We start from the raw sequence: 25,071 nt of genomic DNA, 5'->3' as shown, positions 1-25,071 counted from the left end.
TGAGTAAACCAGGTACACTCTCAGGTAAACTATAAGGTTTGTAGCCCTCAGGGGACGATAATCACTTGTGTACTGCCTAATGACTTAGCAAAACTTCAAGTTGATGTCTCCCATTTGTGTGACATTTGCTCTCTTGAAAATGTTGCCGAATCTAGAAATTGTTGAAGATGCGGGATTTACTCTATAGAGTTGAGGCAGGTAAATTGATGGGGTAGCCATATATAAGTCTTTTGCTCCTGAGGAAAGGGACTACAACAAGACGCGGCCCTCTTGTCCCTGAGTGGTCTACGTTAATGTGACTCGGTTCTGGATCAGGGAACGCTTGAAGTTCCAGTTGGCCTATAGGTAGTGCCTCTGACATCCTATCATATGGTGGCCTGCTCAGTGGCTTAGTTGATAGAGCGACTGTCTCCCGGGCCTGCGGTCTGTGGTTCAAGGCTTCCTACGTGGTACTAAGGCTTATAAGTACACATAAATAAACAAAATTCTGGCATTAAAAATATATTTCTAAACACATATGGCACAGTTATTCTTGTAGGGAGGCTGTTCCGTAATGAAACTGGTTAACTTAAGGGACATTACGCAGTGCACCCGGCGGGCAAAACTTGGTCAAGTTACGCTAAGTTATCGCAGGATCAACGGTATCAACGTAGGATCAACTAGGACCAGTGTTATCATCATAGAGCCAACGTAATCAACGTAGCGTCAGCGTTTCGATGTCTAAAGTTGTTAAAGTTGAATCGTTGTTACACTAACGTTGTTTGCCCAGCGTTGCCGGATGGTTGGTGACGAGATACACAGGTTTCATTGGATGGGTTTCAGTTGATGGGGGAAATCAATTATGTAAAAATAATTGAATTACTGCACAATCGTGATTAAAATCTCCCTTATCGAGAGCCCTGTGATAAAGGGGGACTCTTCACACTTCCTGATATTGACTATGCACTCCACAATGCACTCAGACATACACTCTGAATGTGCTTAGTGCTTAGAAATATATATATATTTTGATGCAAGAATTGTTTTTTTTCGGGGTTATTGCACTCCAGCAATGTTTCTCTATGAAAGTGATGGTTTTGACTTTACTCAATAACACACTCATGCATGCACTTTAAGGGTTGTATAAGTGTATTTTGACGATTTATTTTGCTACTCGATTTTATTTTCTAAATGTTCCAGCTTCAATGCTCATTGAGCGCGAGTGTTGAGCCCTTCTTCTCGTAACTTGACGGATGAACCCAAGTATCCCACTTCACCTATTTCTCCAATTTATAGAAAACGCAGATTTTTGTCCGACTTTACCTCACGTAATAATAGGTTGCATATGTAACGTTGGATACCCTAACGTAGAGAACCCGACCTATTAGTTGAGAAGACGAGTTGAGGTACTCAACACACACTCAAACATGCACTCCAAGCGTGTCGTTCGGGCTTCTCAATGTTGCCACCAGATTTGATATTGTAAACTTGACACTTTGTTGTGGTACATAGTAACACAACATTTTGACTTCAAGTCCATATAATATTGAAAATCCCCCAATCGTCACCGTCCATGAAGAGCTCGATGATACGAGCACTGACGGCTTGAGGGCTCTGAGTGATGGTCCCTGAGTGAGGGTCCCTGAGTGATGGTCCCTGGGTGATGGTCCCTAAGTGATGGTCCCTGAGTAAGGGGTCCCTATTTGATGGTCCTTAAGTGATAGTCCCTGAGTAAGGGGTTCCTAATTGATGGTCCTTAAGTGATGGTCCCTGAGTGATGGTCCGTAAGTGATGGTCCCTGAGTGATGGTCCCTGAGTGAGGGTCCTTGAGTGATGGTCCCTGAGTGATGGTCCCTGGGTGAGGGTCCCTGGGTGATGGTCCCTGAGTGAGGTGTCCCTGAGTGAGGGTCCCTGAGTGATGGTCCCTGAGTGATGGTCCCTGGGTGATGGTCCGTGAGTGATGGTCCCTGAGTGATGGTCCCTGAGTGAGAGTCCCTGAGTGATGGTCCCTGAGTGATGGTCCCTGGGTGATGGTCCCTGAGTGAGGGTCCCTGGGTGATGGTCCCTGAGTGAGGTGTCCCTGAGTGAGGGTCCCTGAGTGATGGTCCCTGAGTGATGATCCCTGACTGAGGGTCCCGGAGTGATGGTCCCTGAGTGATGGTCCCTGAGTGAGGGTCCCTGAGTGATGGTCCCTGAGTGATGGTCCCTGAGTGATGATCCCTGACTGAGGGTCCCTGAGTGAGGGTCCCTGAGTAAGGGTCCCTAAGTGAGGTTCCCTGAGTGAGGGTCCCTGAGTAAGGGTCCCTAAGTGAGGGTCCCTGAGTGAGGGTCCCTGAGTAAGGGTCCCTAAGTGAGGGTCCCTAAGTGAGGGTCCCTGAGTGAGGGGGGTCCCTGTGGCTCACTTCACGATGGAATACCACCTTCCCGGACGTTCAGTGTATTCCAATGAGATCACACTTATATATATCTGTCATGCTCAAGGGTGGCGTCTGGCTTCATTTCTCTATTACACCTTTTCCATCCCCCCTCACCCCCCCCCCTCTCTCTCTCTCTCTCTCTCTCTCTCTCTCTCTCTCTCTCTCTCTCTCTCTCTCTCTCTCTCTCTCTCTCTCTCTCTCTCTCTCTCTCTCTCTCTCAAATTTTCATTCTTTCCTTTCCATCTCATACTTCTTTTGTAACTCTTCAGGTATCCTGGTGTCCTACACCTATCCTAACCATTTCTTAGCCATGGATGTACCCTCCACTTCCTTCCTTCCTTCCTTCCTTCCTTCCTTCCTTCCTTCCTTCCTTCCTTCCTTCCTTCCTTCCTTCCTTCCTTCCTTCCTTCCTTTCTTCCTTTCTTCCTTTCTTCCTTTCTTCCTTCCTTCCTTCCTTCCTTCCTTCCTTCTTCTTCCTTCCTTCCTTCCTTCCTTCCTTCCTTCCTTCCTTCCTTCCTTCCTTCCTTCCTTCCTTCCTTCCTTCCTTCCTTTCTTCCTTTCTTCCTTTCTTCCTTCCTTCCTTCCTTCCTTCCTTCCTTCCTTCCTTCCTTTCTTCCTTCCTTCATTCCTTCCTTCCTTCCTTCCTTCCTTCCTTCCTTCCTTCCTTTCTTCCTTACTCTCTTCCTTTCTCCCTCTATCCATTCCCATATCTTCAATTCCCACGTTTTCCTTCTCATACCATTCTCTCAACTTTTCTTCTCCTCTCATACCTGTCATTCCCCTTCCGTTGCTCTCCCTCGAGATTCTGCCCCTCCCCCCCACATCTCATTTCTCCCACCTAACGTCTCAAGAACTCTTTGCTACACTAATTTCTCCACTGACGTGTCCAAATTGCTCTTGACATTTTTGGGCTCCCAGCGCCCCTCTGAGGAGTCCCAACCTGGATACGTGTGCGTCTGACGGAGCTCTCAGGTAACACGTTAGGATGCACTCAAGCCATGCATATTGATGCCCTCAAGATATACGTTAGGATGCACTCAAGCCATGCATATTGATGCCCTCAAGATATACGTTATGATGCACTCAAGCCATGCATATTGATGCCCTCAAGATATACGTTAGGATGCACTCAAGCCATGCATATTGATGCTCCTCAAGATATACGTTAGGATGCACTCAAGCCATGCATATTGATGCCCTCAAGATATACGTTAGGATGCACTCAAGTCATACATATTTATGCCCTCAAGTTATACGTTAGCGATGGAGGGATTAAATTATCCGATTTGCTTAATAAGTCAAGTTTTCCTGAATTTAAATATTTTTTTAATTGTTTTCTTATGAAATGATAAAACTACCCATTTCATTATGCATGAGTTAATTATTTATTATTTGAGTTAAAACTAACGTAAATATGTGACCGAACCAAGCCTACCCTACCTAACCTAACCTAACCTAACCTAACCTATCTTAACCTAACCTAAGCTAACATAACTAAGTCAATAATTTATGTTCCTAATAATATAATATAATGATAAATAATTCAAGTAAACCAATTGGAAACAATATTTGGAAAATTCAGAAAATCACTCGGCCTATTAGGCAAATCGGGCCCTCCATAACGCCATCCTTGCATAATGCCTTCCATTATATGCCGAGAAGTGCATTCTGACTACTAGGTACAATACATATGTATATGTCGTACCTAGTAGCCAGAACGCACTTCTCAGCCTACTATGCAAGGCCCGATTTGCCTAATAAGCCAAGTTTTCCTGAATTAATATATTTTCTCTAATTTTTTTCTTATGAAATGATAAAGCTACCCATTTCCTTATGTATGAGGTCAATTTTTTATTATTGGAGTTAAAATTAACGTAGATAGATGACCGAACCTAACCAACCCTACCTAACCTAACCTAACCTATCTCTATAGGTTAGGTTGGGTTAGGTAGCCGAAAAAGTTAGGTTAGGTTAGGTTAGGTAGGTTAGGTAGTCGAAAAATAATTAATTCATGAAAAATTGACTTATTAGGCAAATCGGGCCTTGCATAGTAGGCTGAGAAGTGCGTTCTGGCTATTAGGTACGACATATATATATATATATATATATATATATATATATATATATATATATATATATATATATATATATATATATATATATATATATGTATATATATATATATATATATGTATATATATATATATATATATATATATATATATATATATATATATATATATATATATATATATATATAATGGAATAATGGATTAAATTAAAATATTTACTAGAAGGTGGTGATTAGGAAACTCGTTTAAATTAATGGTTGACTCGCTTTCTTTGACATAACTCCTTATTTCTTTCTTTCACAACTCTGTCCTTTTTCCTGACCTTCACCTTTCCTTACGTTTCTTTACCTTCTCTTTAACTCTCTCCTTCTTCTTGCCAATTTCATTCTTGTTAATTCTCTTTTTCTCCCTAGTTCTCTCCACACTTTGATTTTCGTCTGCCAATCCTTTTCTTCTTGTTATAAATTCTCAGCCATTTTTCTCCCCCTGTCTCTTGCTAGGCCTTTTCTATCTATTTAAGAAAAGATCATTCTCTCTCTCTCTCTCTCTCTCTCTCTCTCTCTCTCTCTCTCTCTCTCTCTCTCTCTCTCTCTCTCTCTCTCTCTCTCTCTCTCTCTCTCTCTCTCTCTCTCTCTCTTTCTCTGTCTCTCTCTCTCTCTCTCTCTCTCTCTCTCTCTCTCTCTCTCTCTCTCTCTCTCTCTCTCTCTCTCTCTCTCTCTCTGTCTCTCTCTCTCTCTCTCTTTCTCTCTCTCTCTCTCTCTCTCTCTCTCTCTCTCTCTCTCTCTCTCTCTCTCTCTCTCTCTCTCTCTCTCTCTCTCTCTCTCTCTCTCTCTGTCTCTCTCTCTGTCTCTCTCTGTCTCTGTCTCTGTCTCTCTCTCTCTCTCTCTCTCTCTCTCTCTCTCTCTCTCTCTCTCTCTCTCTCTCTCTCTCTCTCTCTCTCTCTCTCTCTCTCTCTCTCTCTCTCTCTCTTTTTCCCTCTTCTTTCTCCCTGCTCCTTCTCACACCTTCTCCATCATGACACTCTTATTTCCCCGAGCTTTACGATGGCCTCTTATGTAAATCAGCTTCCGATCGACATGACGTTTGTGTCCGTGGCCTTAAAGACCTATTAAGGTGGGCTCCGGCCTCGTGAGGGAAGCGCTGACTGGGGAAAGAGAATAGGATGAGAAACCTGATGAAAGACGAAGCTTAAGGGAAGAAGAGAGGCAGATAGAAAGGGAGGAGGAGGAAAGACAAAGAGTGTGAAAGTGAGAGTGAAAGAAAGAAAAAGAGAAGCAAACAGAAAGAGAGAGAGAGTAATAGAGACAGGGAAAGTGAGGGGGAGGGATTGGGAGAGAAGATATAAAATATAAAGTGTTAAAGAAAAACAGGCGAAAAATAGAGATAAAAATACAATCGTGAACCAGAAAAACATCTAAAATATTTACGTGAAGGGAGACGGAACAAAAGAGAAACACAGAAAGAGACAGAGGGAGATAGAAGGGCAGAAAGAGAGAGAGAGAGATGTTGGAAGTATAAAAGAGAAGAGGCGATTGAGAAACGAGTAATTGTTACCGTAATAAAACCAATAAAGACTAATTGGAAAACCAAATTTTTGCCACTACAAATCCTGAAAGAACGTTGGAGTAAAAGCTACTATGAAGAGAATTGAGACGAAAATTCGATTGATAAAGAAAAATGATAACAAAAAGACTAAAATTCCGAAAAAAATAATAAATGGCCCATTATATGGGATAGAAACACACACACACACACACACATATATATATATATATATATATATATATATATATATATATATATATATATATATATATATATATATATATATATATATATATATATATATATATATATATATATATATATAGTAGTAGTAGTAGTAGGCATCTATTAGTCTTAGGAGACTATGGAGTTGCGCTCTGGTTGTCGGTCTGGAGTGGCCTCACCGGGGCGCAAAGCCAGGGTAGGTTGATTCGGGCGAGAAGCTGTTACCCAGGCAGCAGGTCCCCCCCTCTCCACGGCGCTAAAAGTCTCCAATGGACAGGCATACGCCAATACGATTGGTTCCAGCGCCGTCGCAGGAACTGTGAGTTCCGGGGTTGACCTCGAAGGTATATATATATATATATGAGACAGTGTCAGACCACGGAGGAAAATTGAAACAGGAATTTCCTTAAGTACTTTCGTATATTAATACATCTTCAGAAGGAGTGTATAAATATACGAAAGTACTTAAGGAAACTCCTGTTTCAATTTTCCTCCGTTGTCTGACACTGTCACATTTTTAATCACGTGTTTATTTTCGTGATACACCCCCACACCCCCCCCCCCCCACACACACACATACATACATATATATATATATATATATATATATATATATATATATATATATATATATATATATATATATATATATGTATATATATATATATATATATATATATATATATATATATATATATATATATATATATATATATATATATATATATATATATATATGTCGTTTAAAATTAACTCTCCAAAATTCCTTTTTTACATTTTTATTTTTGGTCTGACGCCTAGAAGCGTTTCGTAAGGCTTCTTACATTTTCAAAGACTTGGTTTACACATAACATAAATCATGCTTTTATTTATTTTGGGTGAGGTGATATGACAGATATGTTTTGGGTGAGGTGGGTATTAATTGGGTATGAAAGGCATAAGAATGAAAGTAACTGCAGAAGGCCTATTGCTTCATACTTTCTATTTACTTTCCCAAAACAAATAAAAAGCATGATGTATGTTATGTGTAAACCAAGTCTTTGAAAATGTAAAAAGCCTTACGAAAGGCTACTAGGCGTCAGACCAAAAATAAAAATGTAAAAAAAATAATTTGGGAGAGTTAATTTTTCAATTACCCTCGACAGTGAAGAAGAACGTGAAAAATACTGAGACGATTCGAGTTAGAATTATTAATCTTACCCTTTCGGTCATATTCAACAACATATGTTTTCAAGAAAGACTGCTACCAAATTATACTAATATTAAAACGCACGACCAAGCAGCAAGAAATCAAGCCTTCACGATAAAATATCGCCAAGATCTGACTCGAAGTCAGATACACAAGGCAGAAAATGAGATCAACGATTGCAAAGCGCAACTACTTCATGCTACAAACCAATGAAGAAACACCAACATCGACGAAGACCTCCATACTCGAATCGACCAACACCTCGACATCCTCACAGATCGACATCGCCACAGCATTGAAACTAGGATCATCAAGAAACTGACAACATTATTTGGAGGACCTATGGCGATTCCACGACCTAGAGATGGCTTCCTAAACCTTACTGGAATCAACCTCATTGAGGACCAACTCACTCTCTTAAATCTGGATATAAACTGCCAGACCACGTGAGTTGGCCCGGAAAGTGGAGTTGGAGATCCTATTGAACGACATATTCGACCTCAAGACGCAAAAGGTTACCACCAAAGACACCTTGCAAGCAGAAATTATTGCAGGGGGAAAGATTCGAGATAACTACAGAAGCACCATACTGTCCCCCGAGCTCAAAGCGGCAGCTAAGAGCCTTCGTGAGAATAAGGAGACAGTCGTCAGGATAGGTGACAAGTCGCTAATATATGTTATTCTTAAAAAAGACGAATATCTGGTTAAAATGAACCTCATATTCTCTGACCAAACTAAATTCCCAAGGGTAACGAAGGACACTACAGCCGAATTCAAAAAGAAGGTAAACAGATTAATCGAAACTGTGAACGCCAAGAAATCCGGACTCCACCTGCCAAAGGTTATTGGGGAATACAAACCTGGTTATGCGTATTGGAATGTCAAGACCAACAAGCCTGGAAACCCACTTCGGCCAATCATCAGCCAGATACCCACACCCACATATAGACTGGGTAAGCGACTCAACTGGTTGCTGACTCCTTATGTACCTTGCGCTTTCAGCCTGAAAACGCCAAAGAAATTCGTTGACTTACTGCGGGGAGCACGGGCCACAGGGATAAGACATCCTCTTTGGATGTCGAGTCGCTGTTTACCAACTTGTGGATGAAACAATTGGGATGATAATAGACAGAGTGTATCGTGATCCGGCTTGTACTCCTCTTGACATACCAGAATGTCAAGATAGCTACTCCAAGATAGCTACTCCAAGCCTGCACTAAAGAGGCACTCTTCTTTAGTCCAGATGGGCACATGTAAAAACAAGTAGATGGGGTCGCCATGGGTTCTCCCCTAGGAGTCCTGTTTGCAAAATTGTACATGGGTACCATAGAGCAGAGGGTCTTAGTTGACATAGACTTGAAACCTGCCATATACAGCAGGTATGTTGACGACATTTTTATGCAGGTGCCTGATGCCAGATGTCTGCAGCAGCTGAAGGAGGCATTCGAGCAGAATTCTGTGTTACGTTTCACTTACGAGATGGAGAATGATGGGAAGCTGCTCTTTCTAGATGTAACAGTCACAGAAAGGAACGGAGGCTTCCACACTGCAGTCTATACTAAAGAAACAAAAATATGAATGAGCCTCAATGCCAATAGTTACTGCTCAGACAGGTACAAGAGGAGTGTTGTCAACGCTTACATCGACTGGGCTCTCAGTCACAGCTTAGGATGGAAGCAAATCGATGAAGAACTCTGTAGGGTAAGGCAGGTCCTAGTCAACAATGGCTTCTCTAAAGGTTATGTTGAAGACGTCATAAAAAGAACGGTGAAACGCCATGCAAACTCTGAAGAGTCAACTAACACAACACTTGTGCCCTCTATTAGACTGTTTTACAGGAACTTCTTTTCGACGGCTCATAAAACGGAGGAAAGTGTCCTGAAAGATATTAATAGGAACGTTATCCTTACAGATAAAAATCAGAAAATACAATTGACAATTTACTACAAAAACAAAAAAACGGCCGATAGGCTATGAAAACCTGGGTGCCTGGGGTAAATGTGCACTTAAGTTCCTGAAGGAGGTGGGTGAGGAACTGATTGGGAAAACTAAAGACTCATGAGTGGCCAGTTTCCCGTTCCAGCGCCTAAGTGTCGCGATCCAGAGAGGAAATATGTGCTGTATCTTGGGCACATGTCCAACCTCCGAAGAGCTGGATGAGGTCTTCGAACAGTGATTGTTATGTGTGTGTTCTCTGTAAACTGCGGCAATGTAATAAATAAAATAAAATGAAATAAAATGAAATAAATTAAAAAACAGAACAAAAATGGGGGTGGTATGAGAGGAAAATATCAAAGTTCTGAATATATATATATATATATATATATATATATATATATATATATATATATATATATATATATATATATATATATATATATATATATATTTTCACTATCATAGCTTTATTTCCTGGTCTAAAAAATACAGGTCACTTGCTACATTGTAAATAAAGAAATAAAGAACTTAAGTTTTATTGGCCATTTTTCTGGCAAATCCTGGCGATAACTTCAAAGTTTTCTCTAAAAAAACGAATAATATAACGTTTGTGAAGCCTGGCATGGAATCTGATCATGTTTGACATGGTTTTATAAATGTTTATGTTCTTCACATGTTTTTGTTTCCGTTCTCTGTGTTTGTTACTTGTAACGCTCTCTTTGTTTGTTGTCCTTCCGGGGGGTTAAGCTTTGGCTCTTTGGTCCCGCCTCGCAACTGTCAATCAAGTGGTCATGATTGGTAGTAACACAGTAGTGCTGGGAGGTGGAGGTGTGGGAGTGTTGGGAGGTGGAGGTGTGGGAGTGCTGGGAGGTGGAGGTGTGGGAGTGTTGGGAGGTGGAGGTGTGGGAGTGTTGGGAGGTGCAGGTGTGGGAGTGTTGGGAGGTACACCGACATTCAGACGTCTCCATGAATCTCCTGGAATTGTGTTGAACATCACCCCTGGGACCCATATATCCCCAGATAGCGAAAAACATCCCCCTGGGACCCCTATATCCCTAGATAGCGAAAAACATCTCCCTGCGGACCCATTTATCCCCAGATAGCGAAAAACATCTCCCTGCGGACCCATATATCCCCAGATAGCGAAAAACATCTCCCTGGGATCCCAATATCCCCAGATAGCGAAAAACATCCCCCCTGGGTCCCCTATATCCCCAGAGCTAAAAACATATCCCCTGAGACCCCTATATCCCCAGATAGCGAAAAACATCTCCCTGGGACCCCTATATCCCTAGATAGCGAAAAACATCCCCCTGGACCCCTTTATCCCCAGATAGCGAAAAACATCACCCCTGAGACCCCTATATCCCCAGATAGCGAAAAACATCCCCCTGGGACCCCTATATCCCTAGATAGCGAAAAACATCTCCCTGGGACCCCTATATCCCTAGATAGCGAAAAACATCCCCCTGGACCCCTTTATCCCCAGATAGCGAAAAACATCCCCCCTGGGACCCATATATCCACAGATAGCGAAAAAAATCACCCCTCGGACCCTTATATCCCCAGATACCAAAGGACATCCCCCCTGGGGACTCTGCTATTTCCCCAGGTGAGGTGACACCACAAACTCATGAAAAGCCTTTTATTATCTTCAAATGCTTTATCTTTCCCCTCTTCTCCCTCGGGGAGTGTGCTGAGTGTAAGGAGATAAACTCCAGCATCTTCAAGAGAGGGTCCAATTAGCTGTGGCGAGAGGCATAAAAGGTGCATTTGGCCAACTATTAGCTGTGGTAAGAGGCATAAAAGGTGCATTTAGCCAACTATTAGCTGTGGTAAGAGGCATAAAAGGTGCATTTGGCCAACTATTAGCTGTGGTAAGAGGCATAAAAGGTGCATTTGGCCAACTATTAGCTGTGGTAAGAGGCATAAAAGGTGCATTTGGCCAACTATTAGCTGTGGTAAGAGGCATAAAAGGTGCATTTGGCCAACTATTAGCTGTGGTAAGAGGCATAAAAGGTGTATTTAGTCAACTGTTATTATATACAGAATGAAAAGGCTTTTTGTGATATTTTTTCGTTTTTTTTTTTAGGGTTTGTTGTGTGTTTGTGAATTGAACTATCGAGGAGTATTTTATTTTTTGTCTTATTGTGCTGGAACTTTTATTATTTCGTGTATATTGAGTAGATTTAAAGGGGGTACGTAATGTATTGTTCAGTGATGTGATCCCTAATTCTTATTTTATTATGTTTCTATGTTCATATTATCATAAATTCATGCGTTCATATGTTCTTTTCTTCATGTTCTTATGTTCTTGTGTTCATATATTCTTATGTACATATATTCTTATGCACATATGTTCTTATGTACATATGTTCATTCTCTCAAACGTTTTGATGTTCTTACATTCTTATCTATAAGTAAAGAATTGAGAATCCACGTAACTATTTAAATGGAGAAATAGTTATCAATATCAGACTTTCCGTCCAGTGGCGTCAAGGCTGCAGTCTTAGGTTTTATTACAAAATACATATATTACTTTTGTCGATTGTGGTCGCTTAATCCAGGTTACATATTCGCTATTGTAATGTGTAGTCACTTAAACCGGGTTAGATGATATTGTGAACTGTGGTCATTTAAACCAAGTGACATACTGGGTATTGTAGAGTGTTGTCGGTTAAACCACGTTTTGTGCTCGATATTTTAAACTCGATTGCTTAAACAAAGCTAAATATCTTGCATTTTCAATAAAACCAATATGGCATCCAATAAAACCAGGTGACATACCTCAGTATTTTCACCAGCGGACGCCTAAATCAGGGAGGTCGAGTTTCGAGTTTCCATAATACTTTTCAATATGCGTTGGCATTATATAAAAAAATCAAGTAACTTTTCAATTAAAATATTCATGAAAAACTCGATCTGATCTACATGACAAAGCATTACATGATCTACCCATTTTTGACCAGATAAACAAATGCTTTCCATTATTCCTTATATATAAAAGCAACATTTAATAGCACTGGAATATCGGGGATCGAACGCCGACACGGCAGGCTTCAAGGTTTTCTCTCCACCGACCTCTTATATAAAAGCAGAGTTATACAATCCATGTCAAAACCGTTTAAGATGATCTTGATTTTCGTAATTGATAACTCCGTCAAAATTATGGAGACATTAGAAGCAAAACAAATTCTGGATGTTGTAAACCAAGATTTTGCAACCAAGCATTTAATAAATGTGACTGTGGAAAAAAAATGAATAAAATTAAAGCTAAAGAAATAACAGGTAAAGTAAAGCGGTGGATTTTCAACTTTCTGATGAACAGAAAGACTGGTATTTCTGTTCATCAGAAATACCAGACAGGTCAGTTGTGTGGTACAATTGATTACTGGTTCAGACTGGTACCGGTCTGAACCAGTAATCAATTGTACCACACAAGTACAGTCACATTGATGCTTTTCCTCATCACCATGGGAGCTACAGGGAGGAGCATAAACCACAGTTTCGTATTATCCTTTGCTTAGACACTAGCACGAATATTGCTTCCGAGGAACGACGCAGAAAAGCTAAATTTTTGTTAATAGACGATATTAACAAGATTTCCGATTCCTAACGCGAAAAAATGTCGTTCGGTGGTGGCATATTCCAAATACCTCTGTGAGGGAGAAAAGAAACCCATAAGAAGGGTTCAAGATTAAAGCCAGGCACAGATCTCCCCATACAAAGGCGCTGTACCGAGTCAAAGATCTTGAAATACCAATATTAGAAGATATACCGTTAAGAGTATAATAAATATCACAGTAAACTTAAATATCACAGACCTAAAAATGAATTTGATGGATAATGAGAACATGTAGAGCATGGGCTGCCACACCGATGACAATACTGAGAAAATCAATTGAAGCGATAAGATGACTACGACCTGCGACCAAGGAACTCCCAGCCGCGCGCCTTACCCCTTGCATCGTGACATGGTAAAAAGAAATGATATAAATTATGGAAATTTTCAAGGTACTGGTGCTATCTTGTATCTATTACTGTTGGATCCTTACATTACTTCTTAAAGCAGGCGAGATTACAGCAGCTGAACAGTGTACAGAGATCCTCCTTGACAGCCCGCAAACTATTATTGTTAAGCTTCTCAAGACAGTCTAATTATTTTGTTATGCTTCCGGTAATTGTTATCGTGTAAATCTATTGATAATATGAACCATTTCTCGTATTTCATTTCTCATATGTGCACGTTTGTACATATGAGAAATGTGTTTGTCGGTTGGTTTGGAAATAGCCCATCCTCCTAAGGTTTCCTAACGTCAATAAAACGGTCAAATTAAAGTGTCCTCTCCTCTACCAGAGGTCCCAAAACAGAAAACGGGACAGTACGTCACATTCGCCAGCCTTTTTAATTTTCAAGGACAATTTTTGGCCTTATATAACGCATATGATCGAAATACGACGTTCTTTGTAAGAAAACAGGTTGTTGGAAAGTACATTCTTGACTCTGGGACTCGTGTTGTCTTGCCTGGAACTGATGGCTCTTCCACGGTACTCTTGTCAAATTATCCTGGAAGTCATGTTTGGTTCCCCGGAACTTATGTCAGCCATTCCAGAGATGTACTTGAGATTCCGTGTTAGGCTCCTGTGGAACTCGTGTTAGGCTCCTGTGGAGCTCGTGTCAGAATTCTGTGGAGCTCGTGTCAGATTCCTATGGAACTCGTGTCAGGTTCCTGTGGAGCTCGTGTCAGATTCCTATGGAACTCGTGTCAGGTTCCTGTGGAGCTCGCGTCAGAATTCTGTGGAACTCGTGTCAGGTTCCTGTGAAACTCGTGTCAGATTCCTATGGAACTCGTGTCAGATTCCTATGGAACTCGTGTCAGTGTTTATCTCTGCCTGTTCCAGTGCGGTGCAGCTTTTCCGTTTCCTTTACTGAAACGCCAATCAAAATTTCAAATACTTTGAATACATATGTTGTGTGCGAGGTATTGCCCTCTCTTGCAGCTTTATAAAAATAATAGTTACTTTACTAAACATATTTGTAACTATTCCACATATTTATTCTCCTGATTATGCACGTCTGGCCTGTCAACTCACTTCAGCTTCATCATGTTAACATCAATCTCTTCATCATGTTAACATCAATCTCTTCATCATGTTAACATCAATCTCTTCATCAACATCAGCGCCTTCTTCTGCTGGACCATGTTGCTTTCTGTTGTAATACACAGGATCGTATCGTCTTCACGTCGATGTATACCCTCTGGAGCGGTTCCATCACTGTATTAACTTCCAGGAAAGCGCTCTGGCGTCTTTTAACCGACTGTGATGTGTCTTTTCATCTTCTGGAACGCAGCTCACATTCTTTCTGCCGCCTCGAATGTTTTTTGTTTTTTCTTGTCTTTCCATCTCTGGAGAGCATTCCCCCCACCCCCACCACCACCACAGTTTCCACCTCTTGGAGCGTATTTCTCGGATTTTGTCCTATACTGGCGGGTGTCTGTCAATTTGTATACCATCTGGAATGTGTTTTCCAGCCACTCCACCTCCTGAAGTGTTCTAGGTTTTCCACCTTCTAAAATGTATTTTCCAGTCTTTATCTTCCACAGAAAGATAAACACCTATTGACGATTATCTTTCTGTGATTCAAGCTTGTGGAGTGTTCACCCAGTCATTTCAGCTTTCGAAGTGAATCTTCCAGTCATTCTACTTTCTGGAGTGTACCTTCAGCGTTCCATCTTGAGTTATCTTGAGATGATTTCGGGGCTTTAGTGTCCCCGCGGCCCGGTCCTCGACCAGGCCGCCACCCCCAGGAAGCAGCCCGTGACAGCTGACTAACTCCCAGGTACCTATTTACTGCTAGGTAACAGGGGCATTCAGGGTGAAAGAAACTTTGCCCATTTGTTTCTGCCTCGTGCGGGAATCGAACCCGCGCCACAGAATTACGAGTCCTGCGCGCTATCCACCAGGCTACGAGGCCCTCCATACGGCCCTCCATAGGCCGTATGTTACCGGCTTTCCACTTTGAGAAGCATGTCATCCGCCTCATCCAGCTTATCTTCCAGTCTGTCTGCACCCTAGAGTGTCTCTTCCCCTTTAGATATCTTCGAGAGCTTCTCTGCGATGCTGCTATCTTGCTCTGCATCATCTTTCGTTCACTTGTATAGAGCAACTATTGCGTCGCCAAACGTTTTCAAGCTGCATGGCTTTACGTCTCTTCAAATCCGGTATCCAAGCTTGTGACCAGAAAACTGATTCTGGTCGGCTCAATAAAACTCCAGGCGTGTGTGTGTCCAGGAGTCCTGGAACGGGGATAAGTACGGTATTGATTTGTTTAAAGCTTTAAGCCTCTCTCTCTGGAGGCTCTCTCACTGTATGTTCCTCAGGTGAGAATACTGTCTTCCTTCTGGGTGACGCAGAAGCTGGTAAAAACGTGTGTTAGTGGTGTATGTGTAGGAGTGTATGTGTTTATTTGAGAGAGTGTATGTGGAAGCGAATGAGTGTGTGTGTTTTTGTGACACATACACACACACACACACACACACACACACACACACACACACACACACACACACACACACACACACACACACACACACACACACACACACACAGGGCACTGGTAGTTGAGTGGACGGCACGCTTGAGACGTAGTCCTGTTGACCTGGGTTCGATTTCCGGCACCGACAGGAAACTATGGGGCAATTGGAGCATCACCGTGATGCCCCTGTTACCTAGCAGTAAATAGGTACCTGCGAGTTAGACAGCTGTTGCGGGGTGCTTCCTGAAGGTGTGTGTGTGTGGAAAAAAATATTAGTTAGTAGTTAGTAACAGCTTATTGATTGACAGTTGAGAGGCGGGCCGAAAGAGCAGAGCTCAACCCCCGCAAGCACAACTAGGTGAAAATCACACATCCCGAGGAAGCAGCCGTAACAGCTGTCTAACTACCAGGTACATATTTACTGCTAGGTGAACAGATGCATCAGGATGAAAGAAACTTTTCCCATTTGTTTCCGCCTCCGCTGGGAATCGAACCCAGGCCAATAGGACTACGACCTCCGAGCGCTATCCCCTCACCTTGCGGCTGAGTGGCTTCTCATCCAGCAGTTAACTGCTATACATGTTCTGCGGTGTGTCTGTGTGTGTAGTGGATTAGTACACATGTTCTCCTGAGTACATGTGTACAGTGAGCTGTTGTACACGATGCCTGGTGCCTGTGTGTACAGTTACACGTCCCCTGGTGTGCGTGTGTGTCTTGGGTTTGTGTACATGTTCTCTGGTGTGTGTGTTTTTGGGTTCATGTATATGCCCTCTGGTGTGCGTGTGTGTAGAGAAAATGAGGCACATTTTACTTAGCTCAAGAGAGCGCCAGGCGCCTTAAGCACACACCAGTCGTACGAAAACTTTCCAGGAACTTATCTATTCTATCACCGTCGGAGAGACTGGTGGCAGAGGAACACGGAGCAAGAGAGAGTGAGAGGGATAGAAGGAGCGGTAGGGAAGGAGACGAAGGGAAGCAAGAAGGACTGAAATAGAAAGATAACAGGGAAGGAACGTAGACAGCTTGGATCAACAAAAATACTTTTGACAAAATACGTGATGAGGCAGAATGTGTGACATAAAGTTAAGCTCCGTGAACAGTGGAGTGAAGGTTCAGTAACTCTGGAGGACTGGTCGTAGCCAGTCGTTCTCGGGCATAGTGACTAAGCAGCAGGTGTCGTAGTTAGTCGTTCTCTGTTACAAGGCATGAGCTGGCTGCCCTTGTCAGCCGTCCATAAGCTCAGAGACTCAGGCTGCTGTCGTTGTCTGCCGTCTTCAGATACAGGTAAAAATCCTGTAGTCGATATGTGACGTCATCGGGTACAAGGAATCGACCTACTGTCGTCGTCACAAGTTATCAGTTACAGAGATATGATGCCGTTGTCGTTATCAGGGAGCAGGAAGCCGTTGGATTAATCGAACCAACTACTGGTCATTTCCCAGGAGGTGATCCGTAGTACTCATCACACTCCCATGTACCTAGTTACTACTAGGTGAACGGAGACATGAACAAGAGCAATCCAAACGTATCGCCGTACCTGGGAATCGAACCCAGGAGGAATCGGTGGTGAGTTAACTGCGCTGCTCCGAGTCACATTATGTCTGGAAAGTGGTTGGCCGAGCGTCGAGCCTGGTCAAGAGGAATGTCAACAGGCAGTTAGTGCTGCTCTTCGTAACAAGGCTTTTCACCTGAATAACTTTAACCGTGCTTTAATGGTCAGTTAAAAAGCTGTTTCCTGAATTGGAAAATTCCTCTTTCCTGCAGGTAAGAGGAAAACGGGTTTCTCTCACATTTTTGGTTTGGCAAAGCTGGGTACTTTTGTTACAAGGATTTAGGCCTGGGGACAGGTACTGAAGAACCGGGTTATTAAGCGCAATGTGTGCTTAACACACACACACACACACACACACACACACACACACACACACACACACACACACACACACACACACACACTCACACACACACACACACACACACTCACACACACACACACACTCACACACACACACACACACACACACACACACACACACACACACACACACACACACACACACTCACACACACACACAAAACTATTGTTGTGGGCACTATCTTAATATTATACACAACACTTAATACTATAACGCACATATAATAGTATTGTCTTAATACTACACACTAGGAGGCAGATTATATCACACAGAAGTGTAAGGAGGCAGCAGAAAAGTTCGTCCCAGTCGAAAGGAAAAACAAATAAATACAGCTGAGATACCTATGGTTTAATCAGAGATGTAGGCTAGCTAAGCAGCAAAGTACAAGGGCGAGGAAACACAATATAAATAACAGGACACATGAGAGCAGAGAAAGACACCAGAATGCCAGGAATGAATATTTCAGGTTGAGAGGAGAGGCAGAAAGACAATATGTAGTAGGCAGTCTCCGTGGTGTAGTGGTAAGACACTCGCCTGGCGTTCCGCGAGCGCTATGTCATGGGTTCGTATCCTGGCCGGGGAGGATTTACTGGGCGCAATTCCTTAACTGTAGCCTCTGTTTAACGCAACAGTAAAATGTGTACTTGGATGAAAAAACGATTCTTCGCGGCAGGGGATCGTATTCCAGGGACCATAGGATTAAGGACTTGCCCGAAACGCTACGCGTACTAGTGGCTGTACAAGAATGTAACAACTCTTGTATATATCTCAAACAAACAAACAAATATGAAAAGGACATCGTAAGCATGGCAAAGACTCAACTTAAATACAGATTCACTACAAACGACAAGGAAGTGTGCGAGGAACTCAATAAGAAATTCGAGGTCTTCACGTCAGAGCAAGGAGAAGACCCGTAGATAAAAAATTTTATATATTTATTTATTTATATATACAAGAGTTCTTACATTCTCGTACAGCCACTAGTACACGTAGCGTTTCGGGTAAGACCTTAATCCTATGTTTCCCCGGAAACAACCAGGTACCCATTTTACTGTTAAGTTAAGTAGAGGCTACAGTTAAAGGATTTGAGCCCGGTAAATCCTCCCCTGCCCGGGTACGAACCCAGGACAAAGCGAGCGAAACGCCAGGCGAGTGTCTTAACCACTCCACCACGGAGACTGCTGACCTCTCTTAAAGAGAGAGAATATCTAACCAGACACAACTAGAGGAGTTTGTAATTACCAGTGGGAGGTGAGGAAGCATCTGCTAGATTTGGATGTGACAAAGGCTATAGGCCCGGATGGAATCTCACCATGGATACTAAAGGAAGGAGCAGAAGCTCTGTGCCTGCCACTCTCTATGATGTACAACAAATCACTTGTAACAGGTGAACTGCCAAAAATTTGCATGACGGCTAATGTAGTTTCGATATTCAAGAAGGGTGATAGACAGGAGGCACTGAACTATAGACCAGTGTCCCTAACTTGCATACCATGCAAGATGATGGAGAAGATTGTTCGAAAAAAGCTAGTGGAACTTCTGGAGCGTAAGAACTTTGTAACACAACATTAACTTGGGTTCAGGGATGGCAAGTCATGCCCCACAGGATAAATTCAATTGTACGACCAGACAACAAAAATCAGGCAAGATAGAGAGAGCTGGGCAGACCGCGTATTTCTGGACTGCCAGAAAACCTTTGACACAGTACCACATAAGAGACTAGTGCACAAGCTGGAAATGCAAGCTGGAGTGAAAGGGAAGGTATTCCACTGGATAAGGGAGTACCTAAGCAACGGAAGACAGCGAGTCACTGTGAGGGGTGAGGTCTCTGAGTGACGAGGCGTCACCAGGGGAGTCCCAGAGGGATCAGTTCTCTGACCTATACTGTTTCTGATATACGTAAATGATTTCCCAGAGGGAAAGACAGAGGAAGATAGTAAGAGGTTACAAGTTGACCTAGACAAATTGAAGGAATGGGCCAATAAATGATTATAAAAGTTCTACCCAAGTAAATGTAAGGTAATGCAACTAGACGGAGGAACTAGGAGGCCAGTCACTGGATACAGAATGGAAGATGAAGTCCTTCACGAAACGGACAGAGAGAAAGATCTAGGAGTTGATATCACGCCAAACCTGTTTCCTGAAGCCCACATAAAAAGAATTACATCGGCGGCGTATGCGAGGCTGGCTAACATCAGAACTGCCTTGAGAAACTGTGTAAAGAATCCTTCAGAACCTTGCATACCACATATTTAAGGCTAATCCTAGAGTATGCGACCCCAGCATGGAGCCCATACCTTGTCAAGCACGAGACGAAGCTGGAAAAAGTTCTGAGGTATCCCACTAGGCTAGTCCCAGAGCTAAGAGGCTTGAGGTACGAGGAAAGGCTGCGGGAACCGCACCACACGTTGCTGGAAGACAGAAGACCTCAGGGAGACAGGATTACCATATACAAAATACTCCGGGGAATTGACAGGGTAAACAAAGCTGGGTTATTTAACACGGGTGGTACACGCACAAAGGGACACAGGTGGAGACTGAGTACCCAAATGAGCCACAGAGACATTAGAAAGACCTTTTTCAGTGTCAGAGTAGTTAGTAAAAGGAATGCACTAGGAAGTGATGTGGTGGGGACTGACTCCATACACAGTTTCATATGTAGATATGATAGAGCCCAGTAGGCTCAGGAATCTGTTCACCAGTTGATTGACAGTTGAGAGGCGGGACCAAAGAGCCAGAACTCAACCCCCGCAAACGCAACTAGGTGAGTACAACTAGGTGAGTACACACACACACACACACACACACACACACACACACACACACACACACACACACACACACACACACACACACACATACACACACACACGCACAGACACGCAGTGAGTTCGCACATTCCCAGGAAGCAGCCCGTAGCAGCTGTCTAATCCCAGGCACATATTTACTGCTAGGTGAACAGCCTCATCAGGGTGAAAGAAAGTCTACCCATTTGTATTTGCCTCAGCCGGGAATCGAACCCGGGCTCTTAAGACTATGACCCTTGAGCCCTGTCCCCTCAGCCGCGTGTGTACTCACCTAATTGTGTTTATATTGGGTACACCAGGAAATACTCTTAAATGTCTTTGTGTGTTAGCCAGACCGCAATACACATATTTTATCACCTAGATAAAATAGGAGATTTTAGGAGCCGGCCGGCCGAGCGGACAGCACGCTGGACTTGTGATCCTGTGGTTCTGGGTTCGATCCCAGGCGCCGGCGAGAAACAATGGGCAGAGTTTCTCTCACCCTATGCCCCTGTTACCTAGCAGTAAAATAGGTACCTGGGTGTTAGTCAGCTGTCACGGGCTGCTTCCTGGGGGTGGAGGCCTGGTCGAGGACCGGGCCGCGGGGACACTAAAAGCCCCGAAATCATCTCAAGATAACCTCAAGATAGACTGTTATGTTTATGACTTCAATAACAGACTCGCTCTCATTTTGAAGTATAGATAGGGGAGGCCTGGTCGAGGACCGGGCCGCGGGGACGATAAGCCCCGGAAGCACCTCAAGGAAGCACCTCAAGGTAGATGATTCATTGCCAATGCTCGGCCTGTCCTCCAACTCAAAAAGAAAAGCGCGTAGTCATTCGCGCTGAATCGCGCTTTCAAATTTCTGTGTTCAATTCTGCACTGCTTAACAGTCTAAATTGCTGCCAGTCACGGCTTCTAACTGTCGCTTTTCAGAACTGTTAGTTAAAGCATGGCCACTTTTCCCTCATATATAATTCACTTTTCAAATCAGTCATCACAACTGGACGTAATTAACTCTTCAGAGGAAATTTTGTAATTAAAATCTCCTTTATTTTTGTATTAGTTGCTTTTACTTATGAAGATAAAAATTAATTTGGAAACTTTTTAGTCAGAATAGGAGTTGAATTTTGAATAAAAGTCAATCAAAGGGTGAGCATTTTTAAGGTTTAAAATAAAGTTTACTTTAAATCGCAATGATTCCTATTCCTCGGATACTTAGCTCACTTAAACCAGTCCCACAGAATACTTTACTAGTTTACACTGCACTAATATTAGTGCCACTGTGTACTCTATTTGTCATAAAATAAACTTCACTCAGTTCTTCAGTGTTGCATAATATACTTATTTCTTTCCTTTAGTGTACCTAACACAGCCCAGTAGAACACTTCAATAGACCTACAATACACCTAATTAAGTCCCACAATGCTCTCTCTTATACAATCACTGCACTAAACTGAGCTCCAAAATACACATTACTACTCCTATAATACACCTAATCCTACTATGCATTTTTGTAGTCCCACAATGCACTTCACTCAGTCCCACAATGCACTTCACTCAGTCCCACAATGTACTTCACTCAATCCCACAATGTACTTCACTAAGTCCCACAATACACTTCACTCAGTCGCACAATGCACTTCACTCAGTCCCACAATGTACTTCACTCAGTCCCACAATGCACTTCACTCAGTCCCACAATGCACTTCACTCAGTCCCACAAAGTACTTCACTCAGTCCCACAATGTACTTCACTCAATCCCACAATGTACTTCACTAAGTCCCACAATACACTTCACTCAGTCGCACAATGCACTTCACTCAGTCCCACAATGTACTTCACTCAGTCCCACAATGCACTTCACTCAGTCCCACAATGCACTTCACTCAGTCCTATAATGCACTTCACTCAGTCCCACAAAGTACTTCACTCAGTCCCATAATGCACTTCACTCAGTCCCACAATGCGCTTCACTCAGTCCCACAATGCACTTCACTCAGTCCCATAATGCACTTCACTCAGTCCCACAAAGTACTTCACTCAGTCCCATAATGCACTTCACTCAGTCCCACAATGCACTTCACTCAGTCCCACAATGCACTTCACTCAGTCCCACAATGCACTTCACTCAGTCCCACAATGCACTGCGTCCAATAACGTTCAAATATCATGGCGATAACGACACAGCTGCTGCAACGGAAATCCCTTACAGCTTAAAAAAAAATCGGCATGCAATAACGATAGCTCATCAAAGTGTCAAGGGTAATGTTGCTCATTTATCACGCCGAACGATACTGCGCGAGACTCTTGCACGGCGAAAAAAAAGTGGATCAACGAATCCCACTGAAACACTCTCCCAACACTTAAGGCTTAGTGTTTTTTTTTTTTTTCTTTAAACCTTTGCCAGTTTGTGGATCGTTCAGGGAACGTAATCATCGTCTAGTGTCATTAGTGCTGTGCTCAGGGACGAGTGCTCGTTCCTCTGTGGTTGCCCAGATCTTCTTAATGCGACCGTCTGAAGTTAATGGAAGTGCGTTGCCGACGCCCCTAGAGAGAGAGAGAGAGAGAGAGAGAGAGAGAGAGAGAGAGAGAGAGAGAGAGACAGACAGACAGACAGACAGACAGACAGACAGACAGACAGACAGACAGACAGACAGACAGACAGACAGACAGGCAGACAGACAGATAGATAGACAGAGACAGGGAGAGTGGGGAGGGGCTGGTGAATAGTTCTTTCCCACTCTGCTGGTGGTGAGTGAGAAAGAGAGGAGAAGAGAAGAGGGAGAATGATAGAGATGGAAAGATTAAGAAAGAGAAGGGAGCAGGAAAGGGGATGGAACGAGAACGAGGAGGTAGGAGGGAGAGAGCATGGGAAAGGAGTTATTAGAGAGGGTTGGAATTAAAAAGAGAATTTATTTCTAATGGAAACTAATAATAAGCTCATCAAATAAATGAGTTTCTTGGGTCAGGCTACGGATGAGCCGATGTACGATAATAGAGGGAGAGAGAAACAGAGATTGAGAGAAACAGAGGGAGAAAGAAAGAGAGAGAGAGAGAGAGAGAGAGAGAGAGAGAGAGAGAGAGAGAATTTACCTGAGAGCCACTAACAGTAGTGGCCTCGACGAGGACAGGAAGCCGGCGGCTTGTCAAAAGTCCTCCCATTTGCCTTGAAATTAAAAAGAAAGACAGCGAGGAGGAGGAGGTTAAATATTGGACTAAAAACGAGAAGGGAGGAAAGGAAGTAAGAGAACAAAAAGATGGGTCTGAAATAAGCAACTGACCATAAATCGTAAATAAAGAGAATGATACCTAGAGAAGGAGCGAGAGTCCTCCAATACAAGCTGATTTAGAGTGGGTCCCGAGTGCACTTACACCCTCTCCATCCTCCAATACACCCACGAACCGGAGGCTCCACGCGCGGTCAGAGGCTCCGGGGGGTCGAGTGAATACAATGTTATTATCCACAGTATTGTGGTTTTGGCCTTCATGTGACTTAAGACATGGATGTATCTTAGAATGAGTCTTACGAGGCATATACACTTTTGAATGAATATATTTCGACCGTATGAGTTTTGAATGAGTTTGGGCGGCGCTGATGAGAGCTCATGATCCTTCTTGAAGAGGTGTGTGAGAGAGAGAGAGAGAGAGAGAGAGAGAGAGAGAGAGAGAGAGAGAGAGAGAGAGAGAGAGAGAGGCCCCTCTCCCTCTTCTTTCACTCCCCCCCCCTCCTCCCTCTCCCTGATGCCTGCTATAGTGGCCAAGATAACCCACGTTCTCCCTCTTATGACATCGATATCTTGAGCGTGGTAGCATATTCTTATTTAATTAAAAAAAAAATCCTATTCTTCCTTTTTCTATTCTTTTTTTAATTCTAAGAGACAGTTTTTACCTCTAGTTTTTACCTCTAATTTTAATGGGAATGAAACGACGTGCTCCCGACACCGCTCAGGAAATGTTCCCAGTGCGCCTCTAACTGTCTTAGAAAAAAGACCTGTGCACCTCTCAGCTCTCAGGAAATATTGCTTGTGCCCCCTCTCAAAGCTTAGGAAATTTTATGTTGTGCACCTCCTACAGCTCAGCAAATATGGCCTGTGCACAGTTTATACTCCCTCAGTGTTGCTTGTGCACCTTTTCACAGGCACATTGCATGTGCAACTCTCAAGCAATGTTCCCCTTTTTGTCTCCTATTCATTCTCGTAATATCACCTTTATTACCTTAATTCCTATGTTCTTGCCAACCTTATTCTTCAGATCTACCCACTTTCTCCTTTTTTCTCGCTTTGCAAACCCCGTTATACGCGTCCTCTTTACACAATCTTTATTCTCATCTTCCCCTTCTTTATTCTTTCTTCACCCCTTCCCGATTTTTGCATTCCACTTCACTATTCTTGAGCCTTTCATCCCTATTCTGGCGTCCCCTTCTTTATTCTCACGTCCTTCATCCTTATTCTGGCGTCCCCTC

This window comes from Procambarus clarkii, chromosome 48, assembly GCF_040958095.1.
Source record: "Procambarus clarkii isolate CNS0578487 chromosome 48, FALCON_Pclarkii_2.0, whole genome shotgun sequence".
Taxonomy (NCBI): Eukaryota; Metazoa; Arthropoda; class Malacostraca; order Decapoda; family Cambaridae; genus Procambarus; species Procambarus clarkii.
This window is presented reverse-complemented; position numbering follows the sequence as displayed.